Here is a 14,448-nt window from a genome sequence, read left to right on the forward strand (position 1 = left end):
GTCCTTTATTGGTCATTTTCAAAAGCAATATAAAAATTCAGAGAGGTTTTTACCAAACACTTCAAAACATTACAACTAAACAGCATGATTATAAGCCGACAAAAAACATTATTTTTGAGTAAGAGTCAGCGTACATGTTATGAAAGGCTTGGACGATCAACTTCTGAATAGAATGTTCATTTTTCCAATTGTCGACAGCATTTTGTACAAAGGCGTGAATCTGGGTCAGTCTATTCAACATCCCTGCCGTTACTTTTTAGTTGTTGATCCACAATTATATCCGGCAGAGCCGCCATCCAATTCTTGCCCAGCTTCAGAGCCTTTCGAAATGTCTTACCCAGGTCCGTCAGTTTGTTCAAGGGCCATGCTCTGCATTATCCGCATCCTTGGGTGATATGTTCCAAACAGCCGGAGCCTCTACCAGGTCGTCCACGGCCTCTTCTTGTTGCATGGCCTGAATGGCTATCTCCTCAGACCCTACTAGGAGCCCCAGAACATCATTAGCAGGTACAAAAATGTCAGGTACTGCATGGTTCTCCAGGAAACTATCTGACCAATATATATCACCAGGGGCAGGAACCTGAGGCTCAGGCCTCTAGATCTGGTCAGTTGAAGGCATAAGAAGGTGTGGCCAAGAAGGCTGGTCTGGAGACTAGCTGTTAGGCGTAGAGTACTCGGAGTCGGGCACGATACCCTCAGGTCAAAACAGGCCATTGTAGGGGGTCGTCTGGTCCGCAGACCATCATGGCTGATCAGGAACATAGCCGGAGAGATGCTGATTGTTAACGGTCAAAACACGTCATTGAAAAAGTTTTTTATAGCCCAACAAATCCTGGCCGCTTGGGGAGGCAAAGACTCCTTGAAAAGAGACTCCCACCCCACCATCCTGATTGGGCCTACTTTGTGTCAAGAGCATTTTGATGGATGTCTCTTATTTGGGGTCTGTGAAATGTACTTCTGTATAATAAAGCCTAAGGTCTTGGGAGTATGGTCACTGTGAATAGTTAATACAGAAAAGTGAATACAGAGCACACGCCGCACTCGTCCTATCTCTTTTCAAAACCCCTACGTGAATTTTGAACATCATGTCCTATTACTGGTTAACACTGCAAACACAGGTGCTAGATCTCCGTCATATTGACCATTACAGACTAAACATTATAGAATCTTTTGCACTCTCCATTACAAGATCCATAGCAACTGCAGGAAGTTTGACAATTAAGTGAAGACCCTTTAGTTTGTCAGAATCATGGGGGTAGCGCCCAGGTCCATATTCTAAAATAACTTAGATTATATGTATTTTGTTAGCATGTCGGCACTGTTCATTTTCAATATATGTGGTATATTTCCCTGCCCAGGGCTTCTTGTCAAAAGGTTAAAGTAAAACAGAGATCCGAGATACTCCTATTGAAACAGCAACATTTGTTATATAGTGTAGAGGTTTGTCTTGCATTGTAATTCTTAAAGCGTTATCAAACTATTGTTAATTTCAAAGCAAAATGCCACCAATCATTTTGTTTATAACTAAATTAAATAAACCTTATAAAAAGATCATGGTGCTTGATAATACTTAACACTAATTGATATCATTAAATTATACTTCTGTGTTTTTTTCAGGTTTAATATTTAATATTTTTAATTTGCCTTTTTAAGTTTTATTTAAAAATGAACTCTTTAAGACATATTTAGACTATTCCAGACTGTGCATGTAAAAAAAGCATATTATTTATTTCAAAAGGGTTCTTTTCATGCTGTTTTTTATACATCACGGCAGTTTTTCAAATTGTAATAACTCCTTTATAACTCCACTTTTTCATGTGATTATTTACTTCATAATTAACTTTATTTATTTAATTATTTTGGCACAAATGTCCTTACCATCAAGACTACCAGTCTAGTTCATATTCTAAACTACAATATGTAATGTTCTTCCTGAATCAGGAGGAACACAAGCCTCACTTTTAGTGCCAGATAAGATTCTAACAATAACCGGCTAATGTTAATTATCATCATACCAGTAGATGTTAAATAATGTTTTTCCCCAACTCTTTGCAGTCCCGTGGAACTGCCTAAATAGGTGACAGTTTAGCTGATAATATACCACAGAACATGTAGGTTCTGTTGTAGTGTGCTATGAACTTGGGGTGATCCCTTGTTGATACGGTCTTAATATGTTTTTTTAATCTCCTCTGTGAGTTAGTATTTGTAAATGTAGTTTTTTACTGTCTTATATTTGTGATATGGGCGAGTCAATGTTTAATTTTGGAATAATAATGTCTAGCTTAACTCTGCCCTTGACTGTGATCCTTGCAAAAACCCAGGTCCTTTGACTCGTATTCAAGAATATTGCAGACACTTGTCGACTCTTGGAATCACAGTTCAAACTTACAACCCCTTCACCCTGAATGCTACTAAAACAAAGGGTGCTTTTTCACAAACAGAGGGGAAAAGCAGTTTTCAATGATAGCTGTCCTATGTCACCTGGACTTCCTAAAAGAAAGAATAAAACCTCACAGTTTTAGTAAAATTATAATCCTTGTGCTAACACATATAATAGATATGATGTAACTATTCACTAAAACATTTTCCATCCTGATTTGCCTAACGTGTCCAAAATAAGACTAATCATCATCAGCCCTGTAGTGTATAGGCTCCTATAACCTTATTAACCATTCTTACTTTCAGGGGCTCATAACTGCCACAGACTGTTTTACAAATAAAACCCTACAACAGTGGTTCTCAAACTGTGGGGCAGGCCCCCCTAGGGTGGTGCGAAGTAACAAAAAGGGGGCTCGAAGATGTGAAAAAAAGAAAACAAGAATCGAAAATATGAACAGTACATCTATTGAACCCAAAACAAATTAACTTAAACTACATTCTGATACTAGAAAAATAAATATAGAGATAAATAATAATAATAAATAAATGTCGATAAAAGTTAAGTAGGTATAATAAAATATGCAAATAAAGTGTAATGAGAATAAAATCAGATTTTTTTCTCATTTGTTTATTTTTTCATGATTAGCATGCCAAAGATTTGGCCATTTGAGAAAAAATAATTGTACATTTGTGTTGTAAGCAGAATCTGAATTACTTGGGCTTGCAAGAAAAGATATATGATAGAAGATATCTGATGTCTCCAGTTCCTTTAAGGACTTTATACTGGCTATTATCATTTATAATGAGTGCAGAAATTAAGTTATATGCTATGTTTGGGGTGGATGTGATCAGAAAGGCACTGATGATTCCAAAGATCAGTCAAGAAAACTGTTGGAAAAATGGGCAGGACTCTTTTGGAAACAAGGATTTTTCTTATGCTTTAAAATTGGACCTTTACAAAGGTGCTTTTAGATGTATTATTTTCTAAACATGTTTTATTTTCATGTTAAAGCAACTGGTCATTTTACTTGGCTACTGAAAATGTATTTTTATTCACTAATGCTTTAGTGTTTAATTAAGAATTACCTGAATACTTGATAATTAGTTTAAGCAGAAAGAGTAATTAGCTGTGCTGTTTTGTGAGCTATACAAGCATGCTGAGCTGTTGGCTCCCATTTATGAGGTCACTAGCATGAGCTAAAGCTGCTGATTTTAAAAACATGATTTTAGTTCAATGAACTTCGGATGTACAGAAGAGCGCTTCTTACATCCCTTGCCTCTAGTTAAACAAGCACACCTCACTATAACCTCCTGGCTCTAAGAGCAGAAGCGTATGAGCTATGAATGAATTTTCGGAGACAAGAAATTTAAATGTGATAAAGGAAAAGATGTCTTGGAGACAGGATGACCACATCAAACCTAGATTACCTTTATAAAATCAGTATAAAAGCTGATCAAAAAAGAATAAAAGAAAGATCTTGACTTATGGCTGATAACTTAAGCCAGAGGTTCTCAACGTCGGTCCTGGGGACCCCTGTGGCTGCAGGTTTTTGTTCCAACCAGATTCCTAATCAGTGACAACACCTTATAGCACTTATCTCATTTAATTAGCTGGTATTTTTTTTCTTCTATTCGACATCCAAAAAAGCATAGCAGCATGATTTTTACATTTATAAGACATTTATAAATATTTCTGCTTTTGCTATAGATTTAAATGCTTAACTCTCTTTTGTTGATTTCATTTTACTTTGCCCTTTCTCTGTGCAGTTTTTCCCCCTTCATTGTATCTTAATAATGACAACTTAAAACGAGCAGAGCAGATACCCAGGCAAACAACACTGAATAATCAAAGGCTGCAGCTATTTTAGAGTCAGACCCACTAATTAGTAAATAATGGATTAAACAATTAGAACATCTACAGTAGAAAAGTTAAATGAAAATCAAGATGAAAATAGAGTTAAAAAGAAAAAAATACATTATTCCTATATAACTGCTTGGTACATTTTAACATTTTTTTAAAAAATTTTTTAGCAAACTTAGTTTTCTAATTAATATTGTTCCTTAAACACAGAACTTGGGAAATATCAGTTCACTTAATTAGCCCAGGAGTTCAATTAAAAATAGAGGCTGGCTGGAACAAAAACCTGCAGCGACTGTTTAGAACCCCTGCCTTAAGCAATGCAAAAATGGGTCACCTGGAAAAAACAAAACATCTAGCAATACCAGGTTGTGTGGCGTTCACACTTTATTTTGCTTTTGTTTTATGGCACTGCGTATTTCACCTATAATACTTTTCTCCTCAGCCTTTTAAAAACCGGCGGCTCCGTACAGAGAGAGTCCGTTTTGAGCGATTGCGCATTTCACAAGCGGGACCCTTTGTAAGCAGTTCAGAATACTTTTATTATGTCAGAGCTAATGCACAACCTTCCTGCGCTTTTAAGCCACTCCTGAATATTCTCAGAGGAGAGGACCCTGTTTGAATTTTCAGATGCTGAGACAAAAACTACTTGATTGGATTACCTGTTTCGGTATGAAAAAAACTACTATTGTTTGCTTCACTACTATGAATTTGTACATTAATTGTCGTACATGTAGATAGAAAAAAATGCTGTTTCTTATATTATACTCACACATGAGCGTGCTCACGCGCCTACACACTAGCACGCTCACGAACGCACTTGAGAATGAACTTGGAAATATTAATATTAAGGATAAAATATAAGGATTCAGCTATCCGTTTTTTAAAAACATACTAGTTTGGCTCATATAATAATCATGAATAGGGCTTACGAGAGAAGAGAATAGTCTGCATGAAGAATAGTTATATTTCATTTAGTCCTATCCAAAGATAAAAGAAATAATGTTTCTAAGAAGTTCATATAGACGCTGGGGACTATGTGCTTTGGAAAAAATGACCGACCTATTCGTCGCTTGCCAACGAGTGTTTTAAAGGCCTTTCTCTATCACCAGATGGCCCTTAAAGAATTCCTCAGCTGCATCGGGGCAGGTTGGGGTGGGAAATTACATTTCTGGTTTTCAGTCACCGGTTGCTAAGACCCCCCCAGCTGAAGTGTGAACCAACACCCCCTCCCCTTAGCTTTATGTGAGCGGCACATTTTTTTAGAAAAGAGATGAAAAATGACCTCCGTGTATTTGAAAGGTATTTTAAAAAGGCTCTTATCTAGCCCCAGGTTTCCGAACATTATACAGCCAATGGTAGATATTTTTAGACGTCTCAAACGTGATTTAAAAGGAAACTGCTGCATATTATTTAATTGAGTGTGATTTTTAAAATCCCTTAACTTTAAAAGTGAAGTACAACTTTTACATCACCTGGACTGAGGGGCTGCACGCGAGGTAGAAAGCTGAACACGGCCAGCAGAGTTGGGATATTACACAGACAGCTGTTGACTAGCAGGCAAGCTCGCCAAGGCTCATTCAGTGAGGGATCGGTGCACGAAACGGGCGGGCTCAGTTGTTTGCAAGCAAACTCACAGAGTCCTCCCTCCAGTGGGGTACCTAACATCTTCCGTCTACAGTCACTTGCCTGCTCATGCATGCAAAGCGGCTGTTAGATCCTATCTAGCTTGCGGGCGCTTGCAGAGCCTGTCGGAGGTCTCAGAACGGCAGTAATGGGCGTGCAGATCCTGACCTTACTTTTTGCGTGCTTCGATTAGGCCTGTCAGCTTTTAGTGTCTCAGTGTGTAGAGAGATTGAGAGGGAGCATGCATACTGAAAAATGCTCGCAGGGGGCTGCTAAATGCGGAGCTGCTTGTTTTTCTGTGAGATGGGAAGCTTGATTCACTAGGAAACCAGATTCAATGATGCTTAAGGATTTTCTGTGAGATGGAAGATTCAGCTGTTGGATGCATCATAGATAGAACCGAAGAAGATGCTTCACTTTTTTATACAGCACTTTCAGAAGTGGCAGGGAAGTGTGAGGGACTGGGAAGTGTGGAAGGTCAGCCATCAGGTGTTGCCTGACCCGGGGCCAAAACGTGTGCGATTGCGCTCGGCTGGCTCAGCTCGTGTCTACGATATGACAGTTTGTCAGCTTGCTGCAGCAATATGCACATCGAGAGAGAAAGAAATCAGGCACACCGAGACATGCTCTCATCCCCCTGACAGCCCCTGCGAGCATGTCTCAGTGTGCCTGATTTCTCTCTCGATGTGCATATTGCTGTGGCAAGCTGACAAAAGAATCTGTTTGTAAGATGGAAAAAGCCTGCAGCTGCAAGTCATAAAGCAAAGATTTTTAGTTTCGTGTTAATATTAAAAACATAGATAGAACCGAAGAAGATGATTCGCTTTTTTATACAGCACTTTCAGAAGGGCTTTCAGAAGGGAGAACACGTCCTCTGGAGAGAGGACTGGGAAGTGTGGGGAGGCCAGCCGTCAGATGCTGCCTCACCAGGGGCAGAGGCATGCCCTTCAGGCCGGCAGGGTACAGATAGGAATGTGCCCGGACTTGTCCAGTTCCAAGGCAGCAACCTGCCTGGACTTGTCGAGGACAGACCCTGGGTTTGTCGAGGTAAAGGCTGTAACATGCCTGGGCTAGTCCTTGGGTGAGGGGGGCTGGGAAGTGGGTGGGGTGGTGGTGGGTTCAAGGAGGGGTCAGACATCCATCAAACAGCTCTTGACAGTTTGTTTAACCAAGCAGGTGCAGGGGGCGGGTTCAAGGAGGGACAGACATCCATCAAAATGCCCTTGACAGTTTGTTTAACCAATCAGGTGAAGGGGGCGGGTTCAAGGAGGGGTCTAGGTGGGGACAGGGTGTCCTTCATCAATCCACTGCCAGGGTCGGGGCTTAAGGGACAAAACTTCTCGGCTTATGTCACAAAGGGGGGGTGGGGGCTTAAGGTCATTAATCATTTTGATTGACAGTTTGACAGAAGGTCCATGGCTTATACTACTAACGAGAAACCCTGAAGAACCTCCATGATTGAGCACGACATTGTTACCGAACCCTGGGGTTGTGAATTGCAATTGCCCTATTGCCTCCCTGAAGCCAAATGTACCAAGATTGAGCTAGAGATCAGACAGGTATTGGACTTGGGGTGATTGAGGAAAGCTACAGTCCTTGGTCCAGTCTCAGCTCGGGTAAAAGCTTCTCCCAGCTCAAGCCAAGGTTCCTTATCTGCATGTGAGATTTGGAGTTGTATAGGGTAAATAATACAGCATATCGTTATTTGGAATACATGCACTTCATGTGTACACATACCTAAAGCAGAATTTTTTTCCATGTTATGCTAATAATACTAATACTAATACTAATGTCTTACATGCAGATAAGGAGCCTTGGCTTGAGCTGGAAGAAGTTTTTGCCTGAGCTGAGCTCTCTCAAGGTGGGGGATGGGACAGCAGGCTGCTTGCTGCTTGTGCTGATCAACGCATTTACAAAACAAAAAATGCTGATGGAAAGATGCAAATGGATTTAAGGTGGCCGGGATTACGAGTTTTTCATAGGCTTCAGGAATTCTAGTGTTAAGCACCTTACTGCGTGTTTTCTTTATATGCCTTTTGTGCTCAATATACAGAGTTTGTCTATGGGTGTCCCAGACCCTTTATGAGCTTCTTTTGTGTTTTTTCTTTACTGTATTCATTTTTTTATTTTAATGACTTTAAGGATTCCACTACAATTATTAATTGCAAATCAATAAGACACGCAGTACTATATCTTATTAAAATCAGATCCTTTTATCCATGTGGCAAGCACAAAAAGAAAAAGATTTAATTTGAACTATCATTCAAAGATGCTGAAATATCTGAAACCTTAGCAATGGTTTAGCATGCTCAGGTTTAGAGCATAATAATGATTTTCATTCAGAGGGTTCTTCTTGTGCTTCTCACAAAAGGCTCCAATATCTCTACCAAATTCTTTTTAAAAGTTGTCAAGGTTTTTTCTTCAGTTGCATGAACTTTGAAGCTTATTTCATATTATGTGTAAAGAAATGTACTTCCCCTTAATTTTCAGCCAGAGAATCAGACATATACAAAATGAAAATTCAGACCATTCCAAGGTCAAGGAAAAGCCCAACAAACATAAGCATAAGCTAATACATCAGCTGGAATTGTGGTTCTCAAAAACTTATAAAGGGCTGGGGATGGTCCTACAGCTGCAGTGTCAAGCGGTCCTGCACTCTTAGGCTCAACATGTAAGAAAAAGGAATATACAAAAAGAGAACGTGAGATACATTACATCACTCATCCAAGTGACTTCCTCAGTCTCAGTTTCTCAGGTTTCTCCAACCTTATAAACAGTACCTTTGCATAATGACCGAAACTAGCACCATTGACTAACAAAGGGCCTTGTGATCAATGATATGCAAATTGTCCATTGATCAATGGCCATGAGTACCATTCACAGAGAACTGGAGAATGGGTGCCATCACAGCATTGTAAAATGGTGAAGAATGTATCCTTAGGCTTCCTCCTCAGTTCAGAGATGGTCATTCCTTTTTCACATAAATGGCCTCCTTGACTCCTCGCTCAAACCAGCATTCTTCCCTGTCCAGGATGTGCACATCTTCATCACTGAAAGAGTGACCACTGTCCTGTAGGTGTAAATAGACTGCGGAGTCCTGGCATGATGAGGTAGCTCTATTGTGCTGTGCTATCCGCTTCGCCAGTGGTTGTTTGGTTTCCCCGATGTATAATTCACTGCATTCCTCTTGGCAATTTAACTGCGTAAACTGTATTACTCTGTCTGTGCCGGGGCAACCGGTTCTTGGGGTGAAACAATTTTTGCTGTAGCGTGTTTTGGGGTTTGAAAGCCACCGAGACCTGGGGCCTCATGTGGAAATGGTGCGTATGTACAGAAATGTTCCGTAAGAACGTTTTCACGTTCAAATTGCGATGTATAAAACCTACACTTGGCGTAAAGCCATGCACTTTTCCACGGTACCTCATACCCTGTCGTACGCAAGTTCTCCACTCGGTTTTGCAGACTGGCAGCACCCAGCATCAAAGCAGTGCTACTGTTCCTGTGTGGTTAACCCATTCTTAGATCCATATCCATGACAGCGGCTTTATGAAATACACTGAAATTAACCGCATATCGTTCATAAATTTAAGGCACCTGATTGTAATCAACCTGTAACAATATAACGGTGCACAGAATGGCATGGCTGTTTTAGTGTTGCTAGAGGACCTCGCAAATGGAAGAGAACGCGTTTTCCGAGATCATACTGATTTCTTGGCACATGATGATGACTGGCTTCTAAGTCGGTTTAGATTTCCAAGAGCGATCCTCTTGGAGCTGTGTTCTGAACTGGTGCCGGCTTTACAAAGGCAGACTTTGAGGAATTGTGAAGGAACCTGCTCCTTTGGAAGTTTTGTCCACTCTCGGGTTTTTAGCCACAGGAGCTTTTCAGTGTGAACTGGCTGACCGATCCAGTATTTCTCAGTCATCACTGAGTCGTGCCATGCAAGCTGTATGGGATGGTATTATTCGCTTGTCAGGCAGATATATAAGATTTCTGTACACTGCGGTTGAACAGGCAAACATCAAAGCACAATTTGCAGCAATGTCCGGTTTCCCAAAGTAATCAGAGCGGTTGACTGCACACACATTGCTATAAAGGCACCTTCACAGAATGAATTTGTTTATGTAAATTGAAAGCATTTTCACTGTATTAATGTGCAAATCATCAGTGATGTAAAAATGCACGTCACTAATGTTGCGAGATGGCCTGGCTCAACTCATGATTCATTCATCCTGAGACATAGTGTGGGGAACAAACTTGAAAATGGTGCTGTGCGTGATGGCTGGCTTCTCGGTAAGATAACACATTTGTTACCTTTTTGGTTACAGTTGTACGTTATCTGTATGATGTAACCATATAACACGATTATTCAGGTGAGTGTGGGTACCCGCTAAAGACATGGCTCCTCACCCCTCTCGTCAACCCACTGACTGAACAAGAGCAACGTTATACTGACCTCCAGTCTCAGGCTCGAGCGGTGGTAGAATGTACTACAGGGCAGCTTAAGGGCCGTTGCCGCTGCCTGGATAAGACTCGTGGAATGCTGCTCTATAGTCCACAGAAAGTGGGTCGCATCGAGCAAGCATATAGCATTCTACATAATATGGCACTTATTTGTAACTTGCCCGTACCTGAAGAGATGTGGTATGATGAACCTGACCCTGGACCACCAAATGATCAGCCACACCGGACAGTATTACAATGACAAATGAATGTAATTAACAGAATGTAAAAACAGGTAAGCAGATGCATCATTTATTTTTTCACAAATTCATTTATTTTTTGATTAATGTCACACAATACTGCCTTGATATTTCGTAGCTCATTGGCTACATCCCATTGTGCATTGGCCACATCTCTCACCGCATCCACTAATGCATTTTGAGATTCTAGAACTGTATCAGTCAGCACACGGCCAGATGATTGCCCAACAGTTTCCGAGGCAGGGGTGTGTGAGCAGCCAGGATCCGAAGATGTGGTCGGCACAGAAGCAGCACCATCATTGCCCAGAACCATGTCCTCAGCATTGGGGTCAGCTTTTGTACTATTGTCTAGAAGTAAATAAACTGTAATTAATACCTGATTGTTTGTCTCATTACTCATGCAAATTATTTACATGAGTATGGATCATGGTAATCAAAAAAGAAATAAAAACTCACCGGCACCTGCGGTGATTTCAGAATCTTTTTTAATTCGGTCACAGTATGATTTTCTGCTCCAGCACTCTTGACTACGTCCGCCACGCTATGCAACTCCATCAGTTTCTTTTTGTTGCTAATGCCACTTCCTAAGTTACCAAATAAAACATTTTTCCTGGCCTCTATTTCAGCTAGCAGGACCTCCATTTCACATTCGCTGAAGTTTTTTTTTTTTGTTTTTTCCCGTGCTTTTGCCATTGTCTTTCTGAAATGCTGAAGGTAAGGGGCTATTTATATTGATTTGCATATTCAAAGAGGTGTAAATCTGGGAGGAGTTGGGGTGGGGCAGTAGGCACGTGCACATGCGTTAATTTCCACTTTGACCGGGATTTATGTAGCGGAAGAACACAGAAGTTGGCGAACGCACAGATTCCTGCATCTGGATTTTTCTATGCATAAGCACATTTCAGCTTTTGTGCTTACGTTATGTTATAGTGCGAATTCTATGCATGGCGTTATGCATGAGGCTCCTGGTGTTTTGAAAAAATGCGTCTCAGCTGTTCCGATACTCCTGACACATAAGGGTCCACAAAAGATTTAGGCTTAGGCAGCGGTTGTCCTTCATCTGTCCTTGACAAAAGTCCAGTTGGGATAACCACATTTACTCAGGGCCTTTTTGATATGATGTTCTTCTGCTTCCCTGGCCGCTGTGTCTGTGGGTATGGTGTTTGCTCTGTGTTGTAGAGTCCTGATGACGCCTATTTTGTGCTCTAGTGGATGGTGTGAGTCAAACCTTAAATACTGATCCGTATGCATTAGTTTACGGTACACATCAACTTTTAAATTTCCCCCATTGCTGATGGAAATTTCACAATCTACGAAAGCTAGCCTGTCACGTTTCATGTCCTCCCAGGTGAACTGGATCTGTTTATTCACTGAGTTGATGCGGTCAGTGAATTGTGGTACCTTCTGAGATTTGATTTTCATCCAGGTTTCGTCCACATACCTGAACCAATGGCTCGGTGGTGTTCCAGGATAGGATAATAGCGCCCTCTTTTCCACTTCTTCCATATACAGATTGGCCACAATAGGTGAAACTGGGGAACCCATGGCGCATCCATGTTTCTGCCTGTAGTACTGGCCTTTGTATATGAAATATGTGGATTGAAGACACAGTTCCAAGAGCAGACACACTTGGTCGGTGCTGAGAGTGGGGGGTCATCCTGTAATTTCTTACAGACCACATCCACTGCTTCCGTAATTGGAATGCAAGTGAATAGAGATGTAACACCATATGAGACCACAGTTTCCTCTGCCTCCATAATGACATCTCTCACCTTCTCCATAAAATATAAAGTGTTCTAAATATGGTGTTTTAAGCTGCCTACCAGGTGAGGCAGGTTGAGGACAGCGGCCAGGAACTTTGAGATGTTATATGTAACCAAATTGATCATGCAGACAATGGGTCTTAACGGTGCATCCTGTTTATGTATCTTTGGTAAACCATACAGATTTGGTGTAGCTTCCCCTGGGTATAATCTGTGGTATGAGATCTGGTCAATAGTGTTGTCATGCACTAACTGCTTGAGACAATCTATCTCATTTTTCCTGTAACCACTACTTGGATCTTATTTTAGGGGATCATAAGTGTTTTTGTCACTAAGCAGAGACAAAATGTTCTCATGATAGTCCATCTGGTTTAGCAACACTGTGCACTTCCCCTTGTCTGCTGGAAGGATGATGATGTTGTCGTCCTTACTGAGTGCCATGACAGCCTTCCTCTCCTCAATACTAATATTGGGTGCAGGGAGCTTAGCATTGCTGAGACATGCCAAAACTTTTATCTGCAGTTGCTCTGCTTCCACATCTGTAATGTTGTTGTTTCTGATTGCAGATTCTGTGGCTGTGATCAGTTTCACTAGCGGAATTTGTTTCGGTAAGACACCAAAGTTTAACCCTTTAGCAAGGACGTTTTTCTCTGCTTGGTTGAGTTGGCTGTCAGACAGATTCTTCACCCACTTGTCCACATCCTCGGTTTGTGTCTGGCATCTTTCTCTCTGTTGGCTGTAGAGGACACTCTCTATCATATGCTGATATTTCTGACGCACCACTAGTAGATCAAACTTCCTCTGCTGCCTGGTCTTAGACTTTTCATGCCGTGCTGGACAAGCCTTATAACTGAATTCAATCACCTGTTGAAGCTTTTTCTCATCTAAAAGCGATGAAAGCCTTTGTCGGATCTGTTCCTTTTTAGATTTCAAAACATCAATGGTAAAGTTAGTATGTCTCACCCGTTCGTTTAGCAGCTGGCTCTGTACCTTCTGTAGGATTTTTGTAGCTCGGAGACCCTTCACTGATGATTTCATCTGTACACTTTTAGGTTTAATTCCACTCTGTCTACATCTGAGGCTGAATCTCAGGTGGTTCCTGTAGTCTGCCATCTTACGTGCTGTTTGCTTCTACTCACGTACAAGCTTTAGGCAGTTCTTGCCAAAGTGAGTCAAAATGTCTCTATGCATGCTCAATAATCCAGGTAAGGAAATTATAGAACGTTGAATCAGTTCATCTGGACATAGTTCTTTTCCAGGGAAATACGTTACATCAATCATCCAAGTGACTTCCTCAGTCTCAGTTGACTGCAGTTTTATCCCGCCTTTTAAACAGTACCTTTGCATAATGACCAAAACTAGCACCATTGAATAACAATGGGCCGTGTGATCAATGATATGTAAATTGTCCTTTGATCAATGGCCATGAGTACAATATTCTTTAAAAATTACATAACATTAAGAGAAAGAAAACATTCAACAGCAATTTATAAAATAATAATTATAAGGTAATAAAATAAAATAAGTAGAAAAGTCACTAGAGCCAAAGATGAAACCCAGGATGGACTATAACAATTGTGTTATTTATAAATTCAAGTTTTGTTTTTTATTGTTATTTTCAAATTATTATTTTGCCAATTTTATTTATTTTCTGCTATTTCTGTAATTGTATTCTTTTTAAATGATTCCATGTGTTTTGTGTGTGGAGCCTGCACGAGGGTGGGTTCTTCCATTGCCTGTATCTGGAAGCCATAGCAAATGGTTCATTTGAGAACTGTTAGACTTTTTCGCATTTTTTGTTATTTTCATTCTGGTTTCTGGATTTTTGTGTCTGATATAGAATTCTTAGTTACTGGATCACATATTGGGACTTGTTTACTGAGAATAAACCTTTTAGGCAAATCTTCTTGCTCTTTTTGCTCTGTTGAGCATTTTGGTTTCAATTTCTTTTTTTTCTCTTTTATTTTAACTGATTCCTACAGGTTGTTGTCTAGGCCAAGCTAGTGTAGGAGAAAGTTCTGCTACAGTGTGTGTTTTGAAAAAAAAGAGCTGAGGCTTGGAGAGGCATACTTGTGCATGGTAGCATGGTGGAGTAGCTGTGGAAGGTTGATGTAGAGA

The 14,448-nt window shown here is 40.5% G+C and overlaps 1 pseudogene; it reads right to left on the reverse strand.

The window, feature by feature from the left end:
- Positions 1-355: 355 nt before the first annotated feature.
- LOC120539241 lies at positions 356-13,677 on the reverse strand (annotated as a pseudogene).
- Positions 13,678-14,448: the final 771 nt, after the last annotated feature.

Source organism: Polypterus senegalus, chromosome 1 (assembly GCF_016835505.1).
Source record: "Polypterus senegalus isolate Bchr_013 chromosome 1, ASM1683550v1, whole genome shotgun sequence".
NCBI lineage: Eukaryota > Metazoa > Chordata > Cladistia > Polypteriformes > Polypteridae > Polypterus > Polypterus senegalus.